Genomic DNA, 23168 nt, shown 5'->3' with positions numbered 1-23168 from the left:
GTAAAGGGTCTGAATGTGACATTTCAGTTTTTTTAGAGGTTCAAAAATCCTTCTATGGATTATATATCTATGGCCTTCATGATAACACTAACACTATCTACAAACAATTAACAAACCAATTATTAACTAGGAATTAATAAGATGGTAAGTGAGTACTGAATGAATCCACCTACTTAAGGCCTTTGCAGTCTGTACAGTTTTAGCCGTCTTATGCCCCGATTTTACCATCCCAAACAAAATGTTCATGTCGTGGGCAAATTATTAGGTCGTAAACGATTGTTGGACGTCTTGAGTCTTCAGTGTGACAGGGTTTAGGTCTGCCGATTAAGTACCACTACGTGCAGACATAGGCTGTGACAAAGTCCTGGCAGTGTCCGAATTTTTTTGCCTTCATCATGTAGTGTGGCTGGTGTTACGAGCGGATCCCTGTGAATGACCAATTGTAACACGGCCAGCACTGAGTATGCACACAATGATATGATTATTGTGGATAGTCAGATTAATATAATAGTTAAATTTAAACGTGTTCATGCTGTGCAAGAAGAACGATTTCCATAATAATCTTGTTTACATGACACCTGAAAAAAAATCGCCAATCAAAATGTATGTTCTACCACAGAGACCATGTTATTTTGGGGAAGCCTATTTTATTCTGAGTTTCAGAAATATAAAGTTTGTATGTGAAAACTATTTTGAATATGCATAGGTCTACTTTAAGTTATTCCGAACTCACTTCCCTTGCGCATAAGCATAGAGAGAGGATTGCGCTGCTGGTGCTGGCATGAGCACAGATCAAATACACCGCTGCAGTTGGCGTAGCCTACATCGGCTAAGTTGTACTGTAGCATGAGGTCATAAAGACATATGGAGACAAACTCACCTCTATTTTTTCTGGTGCCCACTCCTGAAAGAGAGGCTTCATTAAACTCCATTGAACAACAAGGCAGACCAGTCCAGTGTATTACCCTCCAGCAGTCTCTTATAATGTTCACATTGTTGGACCATACGCTACTGTTATATAGTCTGCTATATTATCTTGTAAGACCGTTCACTACATGAGACTAACTCTGACAATAACAAAGGGGCTGAAGTCTACATCATCCCATATTTCTGTACACTCTATTAGGCCTCATTAACTTCCATTAGCCTGCTGTGTTTGTGTGTGTTTGTGTGTGTGTGTGTGTGTGTTGCACCTGGAACTGAGGCCAGTTAGTGGGCATGCCCAGTCTGTGGGTGTTCTTCCCACCAGCACAGTCTGTCCTGCTCATTGATGGCCATGAGAGTGTTATGGAGCTCATTATACACAGCCTTCACACTGGGATAGAGAAGGAGAGAGGGAGAAATGGGGGAGAGAGAAAAGTAGAAAGAGAATGCAGAGAGAGAGGGGGAATGAGAGATCAGGCCATGACAGAAATTATCAGTGAGAGATGAGATAAAGAAAGACCATTGACATCCACACACCCTTCTACTAACAGTCAGACTGCCGGTGCAGCTTAACTCTCATTGCTGGTGACATCGATTGCTGATCCTCTTCCTCTCCTCCTCCTGTGATTGGTCAAAGACAGACTCCATCTCCTCCATGTAGTGAGGGGTGTAGCAGGTCACCTCCTCCAGAACATTCTCTAAGCTGGGATCGCACCTGGGGGAATTCCAAGTTGGAAACTCGGAATTCCAAGTGGAAACTCTGTTAACGTCTTGATTTAACTTCATGATTTGACCTCGTTTTTTCCAGAGCTCCGACTGGGAAAAATCGTTTTGAACGGTTATCTAACTCGGAATTCCAAGTTGGAAACTCTTTCATCCTTCTTGACCTCCGAGTTCCCAGTTGTCTTGAAAGCACCACTAGATGTGTTCGCTGACAGGAAAAACTATTATTGGTAATTTCAGCTAAAAGGATAGCCTATTCGCTCCGGGAGCTAGCTAGCTATCAATGTTCAAACGTTACCTAACCTTGCTAGCTAGCTATCTTGCTAACGTAGCTAGCTAGGTGGCTAACTAGTACTTATGTTCAATGTCTAACATTGTTAAACACTAACAGAGCCATGCATAGAATGATCTGCAGAAAAAGGCCCACAAGGAAACTTTTAATAACCAAGGTCCCCTTTGGTCTCTAACAATATCACTGCCCAGCGGCAGTTTCAACAAACAAAGCAACAACTTTTACCTCAAATAATTCTTACCTTAACATAAAAGCTAGTTAGATATTCAGTTTGGACATTCAACACTGGTACAATAATCCAATCTCTTATGATGATGTCCCTACGCAAACATTCCCCCTGTCGTCTTCTTCTTCTATAGTATTATGGCGGTCCGCAAACAAATATTGGAGGTGCATGCCACCACCTAGCGTACAGACTAAATTAATAAAAGGAACAAACATTAAGAAAACTAAACCCTCCTACCTAATCCTGTACTACTGAGAACATAAAAAGAGCCCCACTAATTTCTAACAAATTACCCCTCCATCCCCCAGATCCCTTCCAACTTCCACCTGTCTGAACCAACTTGACTGTGTATTAGGGTTCCCCAACTGTCGGCACATGGGTGGTTTTAGTTGCCCCCAAGTTTTCTCAGCCAAAGAAATGTCAATTATATTTTAATCTTCATCGTTGGACATAAAAGAATGTAAAGGCATACAGTAAATGATCGTTTCCCAATATAATCACGGTTCAAAATTATTATGTTTTGAGAATACTATCTGTTTGGGCTGCAGTCAATTTGCAGTCGACAAATTATTTATAATAAGAAAATGGGTTGTTTGGATCCCGATTGAACAAGCAGTCTTCCAAGCTGTTCTGTATTGGACTTCACAGGCACACTATTCCTGCTAACAGTTCCATCTGAATCATCAGTGCGCCTTCATAAGAATATCATCATGTTCATGTTGCTGTTCAAATCATTTCTTGTATTTATCTTAACTCTCACATTATTCCCCTTTGCTTCTAGCCTAGCATTTGTTTGGTACAGCGGGTTAATATACGCCTGTCTGCTTGTTCGGCCTCATCTATGTACCATACATGAACAGTGAATGGTACCCAGACAAGATGAGACAACTTTTTCTGAGCCAGGCAAATTTACGTATCAACGTCATTGTCATGGATATATCCAAGAAAATCCCAATAGAAAAAAAGCTACAACAAATGAAAGTGCTAGTGTACTGTCACTCCAGTGCAATGTTTGACATGATTTAGTTAGCTGAAGATGGCTAGCTAGCAAGTGAAAATAATGTTATCCAGACATTTTGTTTAGAACGGAAGACCAGTCATTTTGCATAGATTGGTTGGCTGACAACGTCAGAAAAAATTATGCACGCGCATCGATGAGGCAGGAAGGTATGGTGTAGGTGGCTCGTTTTAGCTTGTTGTATCTTGTTATTGATAGCATGTTTTGTTTTGAGGTGTTTTGACTGATGTTATGTCTATGGTTACAGTGTATTCACATCCCTTTACTTTTTTCACATTTTGTTGTGTTACAGAATTTAAAATGGATTCATTAAATTGAGATTTTTTTGTCACTGACCTACACACAATAATGCCAAAGTGGAATTCTGTAAAAAAATAAATGAAAATAATGTAAAATTAAAAGCTGAAATGTCTATTCAAAGCTTTAACTAGTAACAGAATAAGTTTATAATAGTGTTTAACATGATTTTTGAATGACTACCTCATCTCTATAACCCACACATACAATAATCTGTAAGGTCCCTCAGTTGTGCAGTGAATTTCAAGTACAGACTCAACCACAAAGACAAGGGAGGTTTACCAATGCCTGGCAAAGAAGGGTGCCTATTGGTAGATGGGTAAACATTTAAAATGCAGACATTGAATATGTCTGTGCACATGATAAGTTATTAATTACACTTTGGATGGTGTACCAATACGCCCAGTCACTACAAAGATACAGACCCTCTTCATAACTCACTTGCCAGAGAGGAAGGAAACAACTCAGGGATTTCACCATGAGGCCAATGGTGACTTTAAAACTGTTATAGAGTTTAATAGCTGTGATGGGAGAAAACTGAGGATGGATCAACAACATTGTAGTTACTCCACAATAATAACCTAATTGACAGAGTGAAAATAAGGAAGTGTTACAAGGTGTTACATTTGGAGCAAATCCAATACAACACATTACTGAGTACCACTCTCCATATTTTCAAGCATAGTGGTGGCTGCATCATGTTATGGGTATGCTTTTAATCATTAAGGACTGGGGAGTTTTTCAGGATGTAAAAGAAACGTAATGGAGCTAAGCACAGGCAAAATCCTAGAGGAAAACTTGGTTGAGTCTGCTTTCCACCAGACACTGGGAGATGATGAATTCACCTTTCAGCAGGACAATAACCTAAACCACAAGGACAAATCTACACTGGAGTTGCTTACCAAGAAGACAGTCAATGATCCTGAGTGGCTGAGTTACAGTTTTGACTTAAATCTGCTTGAAAATCTATGGCAAGTTCTGAAAAGGATTTTCTAGCAATTACCAATAACCAATTTGATAGAACTTGTAGAATTTTGAAAAGAATAATGGGCAAATGTTGCACAATCCAGATGTGGAAAGCTCTTAGAGACTTACTCAGAAAGACTCACAGCTGTAATCACTGCCAAAGGTGCTTCTACAAAGCATTGACTCAGGTGTGTGAATATTTACGTAAATGAGATATTTCTGTACTTCATTTTCAATACTTTTGAAAAAAAAAAATCTAAAATGTTTCACTTTGTCGTTATGTGGTGTTGTGTGTAGATGGGTAAAAATAAAATATATTTAATCAATTTTGAATTCAGAATGTAACAACAACATTTAGAATAAGTCTGAAGGCACTGTGTATGCACAAAATTGCTAGCTAACTTGATCACTCTTTTGCTGCGGAGAATTTTCCTGAATCATTAGGAAATTCAAATGAGCCTCATGATGGTAAAAAACGAAGGCAGTTCTCTCTATCCATGCAGGGATGCAGGAGAGTCATTGAGATCAGGGTTAGCAATCTTAAAATAATGTTCTCTCGCTTGCTCAAATGCTATATGCCTTGGTCCTATTACAGCAACATTCAAATGTGCAAAAATTTAACTGAAATGCAGCCATACATATTACATTTACATTTAAGTCATTTAGCAGACGCTCTTATCCAGAGCGACTTACAAAATGGTGCATTCACCTTATGATATCCAGTGGAACAACCACTTTACAATAGTGCATCTAAATATTTTAAGGGGGGGGTTTAGAAGGATTACTTTATCCTATCCTAGGTATTCCTTAAAGAGGTGGGGTTTCAGGTGTCTCCGGAAGGTGGTGATTGACTCCGCTGTCCTGGCGTCGTGAGGGAGCTTGTTCCACCATTGGGGTGCCAGAGCAGCGAACAGTTTTGACTGGGCTGAGCGGGAACTGTGCTTCCTCAGAGGTAGGGGGGCCAGCAGGCCAGTGGTGGATGAACGCAGTGCCCTTGTTTGGGTGTAGGGCCTGATCAGAGCCTGAAGGTATGGAGGTGCCGTTCCCTTCACAGCTCCGTAGGCAATCACCATGGTCTTGTAGCGGATGCGAGCTTCAACTGGAAGCCAGTGGAGAGAGCGGAGGAGCGGGGTGACGTGAGAGAACTTGGGAAGGTTGAACACCAGACGGGCTGCGGCGTTCTGGATGAGTTGTAGGGGTTTAATGGCACAGGCAGGGAGCCCAGCCAACAGCGAGTTGCAGTAATCCAGACGGGAGATGACAAGTGCCTGGATTAGGACCTGCGCCGATTCGTGTGTGAGGCGTATCAACATATCAACAACCAATGTTTTATGTAGCTTAATAACACAAGATAGACATTGTTCTCCACCAGGCTATGACATAGATGTGTCTAGTGTATCCTAAGTTTACAAATGTTCTGTCAAAATTGAGGTTAATCATGGTCTCGGGTGGTCTAGTGTTTAGGGCCACTGCCTTCATCGCGCACATATAGGCCTATCATGTTGGTGTGGGTCCGATTCCGGCCCAAGCCCTTCTAGCACAAATAACGCAACCTCCCAATTTACTTGATATAGTAGCACATTTCAAATATGGACATTCCAGGGTTATTTGACCCCTGATCTCGATAAGAAATGACCATACCAGACACAAATAGTAAACAAATAAAATAATAACAGTACAGCGACATTAGTTTCCACAAAGTGTCAGTTAAATTGCCATGGTAAACATGGAAATACTTTATTTCTATTGTACAGAATGTGTGTCAAATAGATAAATCACCTTTAGTCCGTTCAAAATGGACTAAGTTGTTCCCATAACAATATCAACCATAGGGCAAACACATCTTGGTTGCAAGCAGGACTAAGTCAGAGAGGAACAGGTGAAGCGAGAGGGCTCACTCTCGCCAAAATAAATCCGGAATAAGCTCAATGCGTTTCTATGGGCTTAATATGCAGACCGTAGCTTGTTGCCTGCCTTTGGGACGACTACCATTAGGGTGGAGACATGAGCATCTCGTCAATATTTACAGATATCTGACCAAGGTAACACGACATCATCTTTTAGGGAGCAGTAATGATGTGACCAATAATGGTTGCAATTAAGATCAGTTGACCGGGTGAATTTAGCGCATATTGATCGTTTAACGAGACATCAGTTGGCGATAATCTAGTGCCATTGATGGTTGCAATAGGACCCTTGTAATTTGATTATTTTCTAATAAGCTACATTTTGCAGGCTACCCGTTATCCTATCAATAGTCACAAAATGAAGGTGTAAAAACCAATAATAAACTGTTTCCCTGGCTAAATTGATGAGCTGATTTCGGCCATTGACAGATGTAGGCCTACTGTAGAACGATAAACTTTCCTCCAGTGTGGATGCTCGCCCACGTTTTACAGTTAGGCTTGGTATAATTTGCAGAGGTGGGTACTGTTACTGAGTACACAGTGACCTACCCACCACAGTAAGTATGGTGGTGTTGCCATCTGACGGAGGGAGACCAGTGACGAAGTCCAGAGATATATGGGACCAGTGGTGATGAGGAACAGGGAGTGGTTGAAGGAGGACAGCCGGAGCTTGACGCAGAGTCTTGTTCTGTGCGCAAACAGTGCAGGCAGCGACGAATGGGGAAACGTTCGGAACCATAGTGGGCTACCAAAAATGTTGGCAGATGCAAGCCAGGATCCAATGGGAGCCGGGATGACAGGTGAGTTTAGAGGAATGGGCCCATTCCAGTACCGGGGACCCAGGGCGGTAGGCGATGGTAAAATTTAATCGCATGAACAACAGAGCGCTTGGCGGTGCGGAGATATTCCAAATTCTTATGGTCAGTCCACACTAAGAATGGATGTTACACCCCTTCAAGCCAGTGCCTCCACTCCTCCAGTGCCATCTTGACCAAGCTTCAACCTCCAACATGAACTGATGGGACGGGTCCGGATGGATTAGGATGGGGGCTGTGGTGAAACGATGCTTCAGATCCAGAAATCCCAGGGCAGCAGCTGGGGACAACATGAACAGAACATTGGGAGAGGTGAGTATAGAAAGGGGGAGGCCATGGTGTTGTAGCCCCGAATAAAGCGGCAGGAGAAATGAGCAAATCCCAGGAAATATTGCAGCTGCAATATGATGTAATTTAGGCCCTGGTAGTCGATACATGTGCGCAGGGATTTGTCCTTCTTTTCCAAAAACGAAAAAACCTGCCAAAACCACTCAGAGGTCCAGGTACTCTGCGGGAACGGCGGAGAGATCCGAGGCTTTTCCCAAGCCTGCAGAAGGACGTTCCAGGGTAGGCTGAGGCAACTTAAGGCAATGTGCGGGGCAGAACGGGCTCCAACCCAGGATATAACCAGTAGTCCAGTCAATCAGGGGGTTGTGCCTCTGGAGCCATGAAAATCCCAAAACTACAGGTGTATGAGGAGATTAAATTAGTAGAAACTGTATGGACTCACTGTAATTACCCGACACTGGTAGTCTATTTAAAAAAAAATATTAAACCTTTATTTAATTAGGCAAGTCAGTTAAGAACAAATTCTTATTTACAATGATGGCCTATTTACAATGACAGCCTAATGGGAACCATACGTGAGTGACCCTGCCAATTGAGCATCCATCCAAAGCTCTGGCGTCCATGGGAATGGAGAGGAATTGAGTAGAGATACCAGCTCAGATACCAGGGTAGTGTCCATGAAGCTCTCGTCAACCCTAGAGTGTAATCCAGAGACAGGTGTTTTATACAACAGCCTTCTTCTGTGTGTTCTCTTTTCGACTCCCTCCGCATTGTTTGCAATCAAACACCATCATTTTCTCCATCACCTTAGCTAGCATACTTTGCTTCCAACGTGCATTCACTGATTTCAAAACTCGGTCCTACAGAAAATAGAGACCATTAGCAACACTTACGCAGTTCTTCAAGATATCTTAAAAAAAAAGCAGTGTTAGAAAGGATTACATGCACATACTGAGCAGCTCATGTTATAGACAGAAGCGTGCTACATGGCAGACCAATCCGAACTAATCTCTCGGCATGTCCAGCCCATCTATTGTCTCAGCTAATCATGGCTAGTGGGAAGGGTCCTGACGTTTTCCGTGGCTAAACCAACTAGGTTCGTAATTTAACAATTTTATTCATATTTACAAATGTTCCAGAAGACATTTCTGCTAAGAAACACATTTTGATAAAAAAGATGTATGTTTAAAAGTACAAATAACTCTCCTGTGAAGTAGCGACATACAACATACGACTAGTTTCCTGAAACTAGTCACATATGTTGCAAATTTGTTGTGCTTAAGATCCTGGAGTGTTGATAGTATCACAAAACACTATATTTCAGCTTGCACAAACACGTTGACATGTGCTTAGATTGCCAGGTAGTAAGTTTACTTTGGTTGTTATGTTTACTAGTTTAGCGAGCTGGCTAACGCTGTTTCTGATGGCAACTAGTGAGCTAGCCTAGCTTGTAAGCTAGTTGGCTAATAATGTTAAGTATACATACCTACGTAATCAGTTAAATAGGACAATCTACAATTTAAAGCCCTTCTCCAATTAGCTTTTCAGCACTGATGTTGTGGTCCAGGGAATTCTGTGGACAATGTTATCATCAACTTTGGCAAAACTCCTGAAGGCACCGAAAGAAAACCTCTGAGCGACGACTTCCAGCTGCGCCAGAAATAGCGGGTACTGTTTACTAAATACGGAAGTAACGTTCTGCAAAGAGCCATATACATTTCCCAGCCTTCACATTTCCCAGGCCTAGGTCAAGCTTTTGTTTCAAATTCATGGAAGCTTATGAGCGCAATGGCAAAAACGGGTTCACCAAACAGTTAAAAAAAAAAGTGTAATTGTTAAATATTTTAACCGTGCATTTACATTTTAGTCATTTAGCAGATGCTCTTATCCAGAGCAACTTACAGTTGTGAATGCATACATTTCATTTCATTTATTTATTTATTTTTTGTACTGGCCCCCAGTGGGAATCGCACCCACAACCCTGGCATTGCACACACCATGCTGGCGTTGCAAACACCATGCTCTACCAACTGAGCCACAGGGAATGGGCTCAGTTGGGTCAATTGCTTTAACCATCAATTACATTTTTTTGACACATTAATAAACAGTTATGGTTAAAATTGTGAGATAGTCATTTGTGCTTGCCATTGTTAGCTTGGTTGAGTAATGCACTTAAAATGGTCATAAGACTAACTCTTATTCCATCATGTAACTTTCCTGTCGAAGACCATTCTCACTTTTGGATGTGATGCATTGGTGCAATTATTTATTTATCCCAGGAATTAAGGCATGGCAATGAATTAAGGCTTAATGTCTGCCAATCTGCGCAACACGCTCTAAATAACGATGACCTTGAACATGTCCCTTTGAAAAGAACAGTTTCAAGAACAAGGTCAGTGTGCAAAATCCAGACATGGTAGATTAGCGCAAGTAAAAAAAAAAGTGTTGTAGATGAGACAAAAACGTCAGAGAGGAAAGTTCTCTATGCAATTTGTTTACTTTTATTTTTTAGGATACATGAATTCTGCTGGACCATTTATCATAGGAATTTAGCTATCTAACTAGCATTTGTAGTTACCTAGCCAAGTGTTGGCTAGCTAGGTAACTGCAGAGCCATATATGGCTCTGCAGCTGGCTAGTTAGCAAACCTCTGCCATAGCTGGCTAGTTACCAAACCTAGCTAGCTAGATAGCAAACGTTAGCTGGCGTTTTTGTTAGGCATACCACCTTGGCTAGCTAGCTAACAAATTTCCATGGCGCATTCTACAGAATAGACTTTCCATGCAATCTGTTGAATTTTGTTTGGATTAGCTGGCACAAAAGCTAGTTCTCTAACTTTGACTGGCTAGCTAGCTAAGTTACCTAACCTAAAGCTGGCAAATAGCTATGCTATGGTGGTTACCTTCTAACTATCTAGAAAGTTAGCTGGGCTCGCCTTTGCGTAAAGTTAGCCATAATAATGATTAGGCACAACAATGGAAAATTCCCCATTGAAAATGATGTAAAGGAGCACACCCAGCATGTTAACGTTAGCTAGCTACATGTGTCAACACACAATATGAGTAACATGAATTACTTTTCAATGCAGCTAAACACTAGCTGAATTACAGTATTAGTGTTAGCACAGATAGAACAATGGCCCAGATATTTCACTGGAAGTATAAATGTGAAGCATCCGGTTGGAATTTCTTCCCCCCGCCAAATATGGTGGGGAGAGGAAGCTCAATGGCCAGCAGTGGGAGAGGATGGAGTGAGATGGAATTGGGCTGACATTCTGATGATGTTCTCATCAATTAAACATTTGATCTCAATACAGTTTAAACTAGAATATTTTACGAACAGAGTGGACTCCCTTAGCCAAAGTTTAAAAAAGTGGCGATGATTAGAAGGATTGCAAGTGCAAATTGAGTTATTGCACATGCACACTTGACAGACTGGGTCTTCCCTGACAGTAACATGCCAATACATGCTAGAACATACCAATAGGATCTTCTTAGTTATACAAATCTTTGGTGTTAGCATACACTTTAGTAAACTCAGCAAAAAAAAGAAACGTCCTCTCACTGTCAACTGCGTTTATTATCAGACAACTTGACATGTGTAAATATTTGTATGAACATAATAAGATTCAACAATTGAAACATAAACTGAAAAAGTTCCACAGACTTGTGACTAACAGAAATTGAATAATGTGTCCCTGAACAAAGGGGGGTCAAAATCACAAGTAACAGCCAGTATCTGGTGTGGCCACCAGCTGCATTAAGTACTGTAGTGCATCTCTTCCTTATGGACTGCACCAGATTTGCCAGTTCTTGCTGTGAGATGTTACCCCAATCTTCCACCAAGGGACCTGCAAGTTCCCGGACATTTCTGGGGGGAATGGCCCTAGCCCTCACCCTCCTATCCAACAGGTCCCAGACATGCTCAATGGGATTGAAATCCGGGCTCATCGCTGGCCATGGCAGAACACTGACATTCCTGTCTTGCACAGAACGAGCAGTATGGCTGGTGGCATTGTCATCCTAGAGGGTCATGTCAGGATGAGCATGCAGGAAGGGTACCACATGAGGGAGGAGGATGTCTTCCCTGTAACGCACACCATTGAGATTGCCTGCAATGACAACAAGCTCAGTCCGATGATACTGTGACACACCGCCCCAAACCATGACAGACCCTCCACCTCCAAATCGATCTTGCTCCAGAGTACAGGCCTCGGTGTAACGCTCATTCCTTCGACGATAAACGCGGATCCGACCATCACCCTGGTGAGACAAAACCGCGACTCATCAGTGAAGAGCACTTTTTGCCAGTCCTGTCTGGTCCAGCGACGGTGGGTTTGTGCCCATAGGCGATGTTGTTGCTGGTGATGTCTGGTGAGAACCTGCCTTACAACCATCCTACAAGCCCTCAGTCCAGCCTCTGTTAGCCTATTGTGGACAGTCTGATCACTGATGGAGGGATTGTGCGTTCCAGGTGTAACTCGGGCAGTTGTTGTTGCCATCCTGTACCTGTCCCACAGGTGTGATGTCCGGATGTACCGATCCTGCGCAGGTGTTGTTACACGTGGTCTGCCACTGCGAGGACGATCAGCTGTCCATCCTGTCTCTCTGTAGCGCTGTCTTAGGCGTCTCACAGTATGGACATTGCAATTTATTGCCCTGGCCACAGCTGCAGTCCTCATGCCTCCTTGCAGCATGCCTAAGGCACGTTCACTCAGATGAGCAGGGACCCTGGGCATCTTTCTTTTGGTGTTTTTCATAGTCAGTAGAAAGGCCTCTTTAGTGTCCTAAGTTTTCATAACTGTGACGTTAATTTCCTACCGTCTGTAAGCTGTTAGTGTCTTAACGACTGTTCCACAGGTGCATGTTCATTAATTGTTTATGGTTCATTGAACAAGCATGGGAAACAGTGTTTAAACCCTTTACAATGAAGATCTGTGAAGATATTTGGATTTTTATGAATTATCTTTGAAAGACATGGTCCTGAAAAAAGGACGTTTCTTTTTTAGCTGAGTTTAGCTAGCTAGATAAAATAATAACTAGCTAGGTAGCTACCTAAGCCTAGCTAGCTATAGGCATAAACTATAGAACGCATGATGATAATAACTAATACAATGTAACTTAGTGTCTAATGCTCAATTGTCATACATTCTTCCTCTGTACCACAGATTTCCACAAGGTGCCTATCCAATGTTTATTATTTTATTTATTCATTTAACCTTTTTTTAAACTAGGCAAGTCAGTTAAGAACAAATTCTTATTTACATTGACGGCCTACCAAAAGGCAAAAGACCTCATGTGGGGAAGGGGGCTGGGATTAAAAATAAAAATAAATAACATATAAATATAGGACAAAACACACATCATGACAAGAGAGACAACACAACACTACATACAGTGCCTTGCGAAAGTATTCGGCCCCCTTGAACTTTTCGACCTTTTGCCACATTTCAGGCTTCAAACATAAAGATATAAAACTGTAATTTTTTGTGAAGAATCAACAACAAGTGGGATACAATTATGAAGTGGAACGAAATGTATTGGATATTTCAAACTTTTTTAACAAATAAAAAACTGAAAAATTGGCCGTGCAAAATTATTCAGCCCCTTTACTTTCAGTGCAGCAAACTCTCTCCAGAAGTTCAGTGAGGATCTCTGAATGATCCAATGTTGACCTAAATGACTAATGATGATAAATAGAATCCACCTGTGTGTAATCAAGTCTCTGTATAAATGCACCTGCTCTGTGATAGTCTCAGAGGTCCGTTTAAAGCGCAGAGAGCATCATGAAGAACAAGGAACACACCAGGCAGGTCCGAGATACTGTTGTGGAGAAGTTTAAAGCCGGATTTGGATACAAAAAGATTTCCCAAGCTTTAAACATCCCAAGGAGCACTGTGCAAGCAATAATATTGAAATGGAAGGAGTATCAGACCACTGCAAATCTACGAAGACCCGGCCGTCCCTCTAAACTTTCAGCTCATACAAGGAGAAGACTGATCAGAGATGCAGCCAAGAGGCCCATGATCACTCTAGATGAACTGCAGAGATCTACAGCTGAGGTGGGAGACTCTGTCCATAGGACAACAATCAGTCGTATACTGCACAAATCTGGCCTTTATGGAAGAGTGGCAAGAAGAAAGCCATTTCTTAAAGATATCCATAAAAAGTGTCGTTTAAAGTTTGCCACTAGCCACCTGGGAGACACACCAAACATGTGGAAGAAGGTGCTCTGGTCAGATGAAACCAAAATCGAACTTTTTGGCAACAATGCAAAACGTTATGTTTGGCGTAAAAGCAACACAGCTCATCACCCTGAACACACCATCCCCACTGTCAAACATGGTGGTGGCAGCATCATGGTTTGGGCCTGCTTTTCTTCAGCAGGGGCAGGGAAGATGGTTAAAATTGATGGGAAGATGGATGGAGCCAAATACAGGACCATTCTGGAAGAAAACCTGACGGAGTCTGCAAAAGACCTGAGACTGGGACGGAGATTTGTCTTCCAACAAGACAATGATCCAAAACATAAAGCAAAATCTACAATGGAATGGTTCACAAATAAACATATCCAGGTGTTAGAATGGCCAAGTCAAAGTCCAGACCTGAATCCAATCGAGAATCTGTGGAAAGAACTGAAAACTGCTGTTCACAAACGCTCTCCATCCAACCTCACTGAGCTCGAGCTGTTTTGCAAGGAGGAATGGGCAAAAATTTCAGTCTCTCGATGGGCAAAACTGATAGACATACCCCAAGCGACTTACAGCTGTAATCGCAGCAAAAGGTGGCACTACAAAGTATTAACTTAAGGGGACTGAATAATTTTGCACGCCCAATTTTTCAGTTTTTTATTTGTTAAAAAAGTTTGAAATATCCAATAAATTTCGTTCCACTTCATGATTGTGTCCCACTTGTTGTTGATTCTTCACAAAAAATTACAGTTTTATATCTTTATGTTTGAAGCCTGAAATGTGGCAAAAGGTCGAAAAGTTCAAGGGGGCCGAATACTTTCGCAAGGCACTGTAAATATAGCAAGGCAGCAACACATGACAACACAGCATGGTAGCAACATAACATGGTAGCAGCACAAAACATGGTACAAACATTATTGGGCACAGACAACAACACAAAGGGAAAGAAGGTAGAGACAACAATACATCACCCAAAGCAACCAGAACTGTCAGTAAGTGACCATGATTGAGTCTTTGAATGAAGAGATTGAGATAGAACTGTCCAGTTTGAGTGTTTGTTGCAGCTCATTCCAGTCGCTAGCTGCAGCGAACTGAAAAGATGAGTGACCCAGGGATGTGTGTGCTTTGGGGACCTTTAACAGAATGTGACTGGCAGAACGGGTGTTGTATGTGGAGGATGAGGACTGCCGTAGATATCTCTCATAGGGGGGAGTGAGGCCAAAGAGGGTTTCATAGATAATCATCAACCAGTGGGTCTTGCGACAGGTCCATGACCTGAGTGGAAACCAGATTACATACCAGAGAGAATACTATAGACATCAAGAAAGCCAGTCAGTTGATTATTGACACATTTTTCCAACACTTTTGATGAACAGGGCAAAATAGAAATACGTCTATAACATTTAGGATCAGCTTGATCTCCCCCTTCAAATAAAGGATGAACTGTGGCTGTCTTCCAAGAAATCGGAACCTCCCCAGAAAGGAGAGAGGTTAAAAAGGTTGGCGATAGGGGCATCAACCTTAAAGAAGAAAGGGTCTAAACCATCTGACCCAGATGTTTTTTTGGGGTCGAGTTTCAGGAACTCCTCTAGCACCTCGGACTCAGTGACTGCCTGCAGGGAGAAACTTTGTAGCGGGGCAGGGGAAAAAGAGGGAGAAGCATCGGAGATAGTAGCATTAGAAGGGGGAGATGAAGAAATGTTGGACGGGCAAGGAGGCATGGCTGAGTCAAATAGGAATCCTGACTTAATGAAGTGGTGATTAAAGAGCTCAGCCATATGCTTCTTGTCAGTAACAACCACATCATCAACTTTAAGGGACATGGGCAGCTGTGAGGAGGAGGGTTTATTCGCCAGGTCTTTAACCTGTTAGGGCTAGGGGGCAGTATTGACACGGCTGGATAAAAAACATACCCGATTTAATCTGGTTACCACTCCTACCCAGTAACTAGAATATGCATATACTTATTACATATGGATAGAAAACACCCTACATTTTCTAAAACTGTTTGAATGGTGTCTGTGAGTATAACAGAACTCAAATGGCAGGTCAAAACCTGAGAGATTCCTTTACAGGAAGTGGCCTGTCTGACCATTTCTTGAACTTGTTTTCCATCTCTATCATTTACTAAGGATCTCTGCTCTAACGTGACACTTCCCACGTCTTCCATAGGCTCTCAGAGCCCGGGAAAAAACAGAATGTCGTCATTCCAGCCCCAGGCTGAAACACATTATCGCCTTTCTCAAGTGGCCGATCAAGGGACACTGGCTTATGCGCGTGACCCCGACCGCCCCCGCCTTTGGGATTTTTTCCTCTGTTTGCCGAAAAGGAGATTCCCTGTCGGAATATTATCGCTTTTCTACGAGAAAAATGTAGTGAAAATTGATTTTAAACAGCGGTTGACATGCTTCGAAGTACGGTAATGGAATACTTAGAATTTTATTGTCACGAATTGCGCCATGCGCGCGACACTTCTTTACTATTTCGGATAGTGTCTGGAACGCACAAACAAAACGCCGCTATTCGGATATAACGATGGATTATTTTGGACCAAACCAACATTTGTTATTGAAGTAGCAGTCCTGGGTGTGTATTCTGACGAAGACAACAAAAGGTAATCAAACTTTTATAATAGTAAATATGATTATGGTGAGTGCTAAACTTGCCGGGTGTCTAAATAGCGAGCCCGTGATGCCTGGGCTATGTACTTAGAATATTGCAAAATGTGCTTTCACCAAAAAGCTATTTTAAAATCGGACATATCGAGTGCATAGAGGAGGTCTGTATCTATAATTCTTAAAATAATTGTTATGCTTTTTGTGAACGTTTATCGTGAGTAATTTAGTAAAATGTTAGCGAATTCCCCGGAAGTTTGCGGGGGTATGCTAGTTCTGAACGTCACATGCTAATGTAAAAAGCTGGTTTTTGATATAAATATGAACTTGATTGAACAAAACATGCATGTATTGTATAACATAATGTCCTAGGGTTGTCATCTGATGAAGATCATCAAAGGTGAGTGCTGCATTTAGCTGTCTTCTGGGTTTTGGTGACATTATATGCTGGCTTGAAAAATGGGTGTCTGATTATTTCTGGCTTGGTACTCTGCTGACATAATCTAATGTTTTGCTTTCGTTGTAAAGCCTTTTTGAAATCGGACAGTGTGGTTAGATTAACGAGAGTCTTGTCTTTAAACTCTCTATGAGGGACCGGCGGGACGCTAACATTTTAAATTCCGTCCCACCTACGTAACAGCCACTGCCAGCCTGTGAGCGCGATTTTCAAAACCTTAAAAATCCTATTACTTCAATTTCTCAAACATATGACTATTTTACAGCCATTTAAAGATAAGACTCTCGTTAATCTAACCACACTGTCCGATTTCAAAAAGGCTTTACAACGAAAGCAAAACATTAGATTATGTCAGCAGAGTACCAAGCCAGAAATAATCAGACACCCATTTTTCAAGAAAATTTAGGGTGTTTTCTATCCATATGTAATAAGTATATGCATATTCTAGTTACTGAGTAGGAGTGGTAACCAGATTAAATCGGGTATGTTTTTTATCCAGCCGTGTCAATACTGCCCCCTAGCCCTAACAGGTTAACAATACCACTGAAAATATAAAAAAAGAAGGTCCAAGTTGTCACGATTGTCGTCGGTGAAAGAGGACCAAAACGCAGCAGGTAAGTGCAGGCTCATCTTGACGTTTATTTATTTTCAAAATGAATACCAAAATAACAAACACTAGAACGAACGAACGACAACAAACAGTCTGGCAAAGCATAAGGCTCAACACAGAACAATCACCCACAAATAACAAACACACCCTAATATATGGGACTCTCAATCAAAGGCAGATAGACAACACCTGCCTTCAACTGAGAGTCCCAACCCCAATTAACCAAACATAGAAACAGACATACTAGACTAAACATAGAATACCTGAAAACCAAACAGTGCCCAAAAACCCCGGAATACTTAAACCAAATGCCCCTTCAACAAAACACACCACCCCGAACCACATAAAACGAATACCCTCTGCCACGTCCTGACCAAACTACAATACTAATTAACCTTTATACTGGCCAGGACGTGACACAAGTGTCTTCGTCAGAGGGGATCAAGCTGATTCTATACCATTTTTACAGTGGCCAGTTCTTGAAGGAGGGCTTGCTCATTAAAGTTTTTTAGAAAGCGTCTATGACAAATCAGGGCAGGTCGTTTACAGGACAGGTCATTACAGAAAACACCAGACTGATACCTATCAGAATTATTTGTGAGGATAACATCAAGAGTAGCCTTTTCTGGGTGTTTGGAGTCATACCTTGTGGGATTGAGAAAGAGAAAGATTTAGGGAGTCCAATTGCTTAAGCATGTCCCAGTTTAGGTCACCTTGAAGGACAAATTCAGACTTGGTGTAAGGGGCCAGGAGAGACCCTAGGGCAGGTAGGGTACAAGCTAGTGCAGATGGAGGACGATAGCACCCAGCAACAGTCAACAATTTTAATACTTAAAACCAGCAAATCAAATTGTTTGGGGACAGACTTGGTGGAGACAACCGAGCACTGAAGGTGATCCTTGGTAAAGATTGCCACTCCCCCACTTTTGGACGATCTGTCTTGCCGAAAAAGGTTATAACCAGAAAGGTTAACATCAGTATTCAAACCACTCTTCCTTAACCATGTCTCAGTAATGAGTAACACATCTGGATTAGAGCTCTGAACCCACACTTTCAATTGATCAATTTTAGGTAATATGCTTCTAGTGTTAACGTGCAGAAAACCCAGGTTTTTACGGGAGCAGAAATCAGTGAAGCAGATATCAGAGCACAAGTCATAATTGGGGCAAGCAACAGTAGATGGGCCAGGGTGTACATGCACATTTCCAGATATCATCAACAGTAATACAATCAAGGCACGGCATAGTACAGGGAGAGCTCTGCAGTGTTGATTTATGACATCTGAATGTGCATCAGATGGCAACAAGATCATATTGTACAGCAATTTCATCAGGTTACATGAATGCAAAGCCAGTGAGAGGTGTTTAGAATAGGATGAAAGGCCAAAAGTCTGTGTAACCAATAGAGAGTCAGAGTCCCGAGCGTGGGAACAAACATAGTCTGTCCCACGGTTGGGTAAAGAACGTTTGTAGTCAACAGAGCATGCAGGAGTCATGAGGCATATAGCAAAATAGCAAAATTCACAAGAACATTTTTTAATATATAACAACTTGGGGCTAGCCATTGTAAGTTCAGTCACTCACCCCAACAGTGCATGTGTGCTGGAGGCGAGCGAAAGCTCGGGAGAGAGGGTGGGGTATCTGTACCAGACAGGGGGAGACAGGCCAGGACAGACGGTGAACAGTTCGCCAGGTGGAATCCAAGCAGCAGTGCAGCAGGCAACGGGAGTAGGTGTCACCCACTTGGGAGAAGCTTTTATTTCTGGAGGCAGATTTCTTGTAGAAAATGCCAGTGGATGGTCTTTGGACAGCAGGTGGGGGCATCAAGGCCTCTGGATCTGGGTGGGGTAGCCTGCCATTTGTTGGGCTCAAAGGCTTCGACACCTCTCGCTTCACACGTCAGTGCTAAATGAAGTTGTATCTCTTTGTCCTAGCAAAGATTTGTAGCCTGAGCATTCGGTCCTTATTAAGTCAAATATATAATTGTAATGTATTTTTCTTGGCTTTTGAAAGTAATAAAATTGCTTCAGTCTAAGCATTACTCACCCAGCTCCAGGTTGAATAGGGGTTTTCAGGTCTTTGCTTGTTTGCCAGAGCATTTAATGTATAGTTTGGGAATAATAATCATTAAGTGTAGGAAGCATTCCAAGTAATTCCATCCAAAATCAGGTTGTAGGTTTGCTGTTTCGATTTGGAATAAAGGTTATGTTGTTTAGGGTAGCATCCTGTATATGTCCATCCCAAAAAATCTAAGTTTGTCTAACTCTAAATCTATCTATTTTTAAAAACATATTGAAAAAGGTGGGAGCTCATCTGCACTTGACCTCTCTCTCTCTCAAGTACCCTCCTTTCATCAAATTATTAATCTAACAATAAAAATCCTTTTTGTTTTGTAAGAAATGTAAGGTCTTTTTACAAGTTGACTAAAGTAGAGGCTCATCTATTGTTTGTAGGTATTTACAATTGTTAATAAGTAGTAGGCCTAAGCACTTATATAGAAATGGTTAAATCCTGTGTAACACCTAGTATCTGCATTGTATTTATGCAGCTATTTATCTGTGGTGTACTAGATTAGATTGTCAGGATGTGTAACGTACTGTGTAGATACACTATAACTACAAGTAACTATCCCTCAAGATACACTTCATTTTAACTAGCTAAATCCTGTGTAACAACTAGTAATTACATTGTACTTATGTGAATATTACAAGTACTCTATGCTGTATTAGTGTGTTTATTCTCCCACTTGGAAGGTGCTTCTAGAAACGTAAAAAATGAGGGCCAGGTTGTCAGGATGGGTAATGTACTGTATAAGTACCCATTAGGTACACGCAAGATACACTTCATTTTAACTAGCTAAATCCTGTGTAACAACTAGTAATTACATTGTACTCAGGCAAACATTACATGTACTGTACGATGCTTTGAAATAGTGTCTTATTCTTCATCTCGGTTGACACTCGTATCATATCTTTTTTCGTAAGCTCAACCATGTTAACCCAGATGGTAGGCTTCATTTTGAGGGCAAGTGCTAGCAACAATGTTGACTGGAGATATATTTTGAACAGTGCACATTCATGGTTAAGTAATTAGAACCTATTGAGCATAGGCTATAATATCTCAGTCACCCAGCACATCCAGAAGTGATCCCAACCAGAGTGAATCGTTTTCTATAGCATTCACATATGTGCAACAGTAAACAAACAGGCTGGTAGTGAAAACTCCAGAACCATTGTTGTGGTGACCTGCTGGGCAGAGAGTAAGGCTACACTTATTTAGGAGAGCGTCAGTCTTAATGCCAATTAAAGCCTTTGTTGTTTATTTATTTTTGTATTATTTTTTATTTCACCTTTATTTAACCAGGTAGGCAAGTTGAGAACAAGTTCTCATTTACAATTGCGACCTGGCCAAGATAAAGCAAAGCAGTTCGACACATACAACAACACAGAGTTACACATGGAGTAAAACAAACATACAGTCAATAATACAGTCGAAAAATAAGTCTATATACAATGTGAGCAAATGAGGTGAGATAAGGGAGGTAAAGGCAAAAAAGGCCATGGTGGCAAAGTAAATACAATATAGCAAGTAAAACACTGGAATGGTAGATTTGCAGTGGAAGAAAGTGCAAAGTAGAAATAGAAATAATGGGGTGCAAAGGAGCAAAATAAATAAATAAATACAGTAGGGGAAGAAGTAGTTGTACGGGCTAAATTATAGATGGGCTATGTACAGGTGCAGTTGTTGATATCCTGTTAACCCAAACACACAACACCTAAACTAAAATCCCCTTAATTAATCTATTGCTGAATTCTGCACGATCAACAGCTGGAGAACGAGAGAGAGAGTGTGCATGCGTGCGTGTGTGTGTGAGAGAGAGCAAGAGGAGGAATGAGAACCGGTGTGAGTCTTCTCCACAGCCTGCTCAGTGCTCAGGGCCCACTAGTGGCTGGCTGATGTCTCTTCAATTCCTTAGAGACACACAAGAGGTGGAGGGATGTTTTCTCCTGAACTTCCATAAAGCATATCACAGCAATTTTGAGATCAGAATTTTAACACCCATAATGTTCATTTTAACACTTTCTTTGTGTGTATATGTGACCCACTGAAATAGTGTGATCAACTTATTAGACCTGATGCTGTTACACGTTCTCAGTGTTAGGGATGGTGTTACAGTAACTTGTTTTGGGTCTTTGTTTTAACATTGTAGAGTGATTTTTAAAGGTACCTGTACCACCCATGACTGTGCTTGCTAGTGACAGAGACATCATTGTTGCGTTCAATGGCTTTCAGTCCTGTAGCCTTCACTAAGTGTATATTTTATTTAATAATATATATACAAATATTTTTTTTATGACAATACATACACATTTTTGACAATATCATACTTCTACAGCCTAGTATTACCCTAACACAGTGGCCTAAAACTCCTTGTTTGCAGGCGACATCAGCAAATCATATTATGCTGGTTTGCAAAGTGTTAAATAGCTCCTATTGTAATCCAGCAGAGTTAGGATATCAGCAATTGGCACTTTTAATCACCCACAAACTGCAGTTAGAATGACTGACAATGGAGGAAAATCTGATGAATGACACTATCTAAACCATCTAAATTGGAACAACCATCTCAATAATGGGTGAAAGAAGTCAAATCACTTACAGAATGGATCGGCTTATAAAAATATGTTATTTATCTGTGTGTAGTATAATATCAATTAATCAATCAATGTGCATGCAGAAACATAGATATTAAAACAAACTATTCTAAAAAGCTAACTGCAACAAAGCATGCTGGGAAATATGATCATGAGGCCCCTCCCATGTCTTTTTCACTCTGAGAGTAACAGCAACATCACCTGGGTAACACTTCATTTATTTACCGTAGGTGGCGCCAATATCAATCCCACTGGTGTTAACCCCACTAGAATCAACACTCGGATATAACACTCACAACGCTTTTTACCTCAACACCGAGATTTTAACACGTGCAGTTTGCTGTGCAAAGTCACCAGTGCTAGACTAGGATGACTGGGTTATTTCGTGAGCATTTATTAACTGGCTATTTAACAATCAATATAATCATGGTGATTCATGAACATTTCTCTTGACACACCTGGCATGTCCTCTTAAGGCTTTGACACTTCTCACCCAAAACAGTGGGAAAGGACAGAGAAAGACAGGAAGAGAGAGGGACAGGAGTGGATGGCATTTAAACAGGCAGGAGAGAAATAGAGAGAGAGAGAGAGAGGGGGGGGGAGAATGTTCCCCACATGTGCAGCTGGACAGAAACAGAACCAGAGCTCTCTCTCTATAGAGTCAGAGCTGGAGTACACTCAAACACCACAGGGAAGACAGATAATGGTGAAAAACACCCACCTGGTTAACATGTATAAATCATATGTCTGTTTGTGTGCGTGCATGGTGTGTGTGTGTGTGTGTGTGTGTGTGTGTGTGTGTGTGTGTGTGTGTGTGTGTGTGTGTGTGTGTGCATATAAATCACACTGAGGACCTAATTGGTCATTGATAACGGGCTAATTTCCTGCCGAGGATTATTGTAAGTCACCTGAGGCCTCCTGCGGCCGAGTTCCAAGTGACATCTGAGGCCTAGGGCCCATTCACACACACAAACGCATAGAGATAATATTAAATTACTAGAGGGGCTATGCCATGAACCCTCAAAATCCAGAATGGAGTTAAATGGCAGCCATATTGGTCAGGGAGAAATCTAGACCAGTCTAATTGGAATTAATGGCAGGCACACACACACGTAGCCGACTGAGCCTCTGACTGACTGCGTCATGCTGCAACTAATGAACTTCAATGGCCTCCCGTGTCTGTGAA

Source organism: Salmo salar, chromosome ssa21 (assembly GCF_905237065.1).
Source record: "Salmo salar chromosome ssa21, Ssal_v3.1, whole genome shotgun sequence".
Lineage (NCBI taxonomy): Eukaryota > Metazoa > Chordata > Actinopteri > Salmoniformes > Salmonidae > Salmo > Salmo salar.
Note: the sequence above shows the minus strand (reverse complement) of the source record.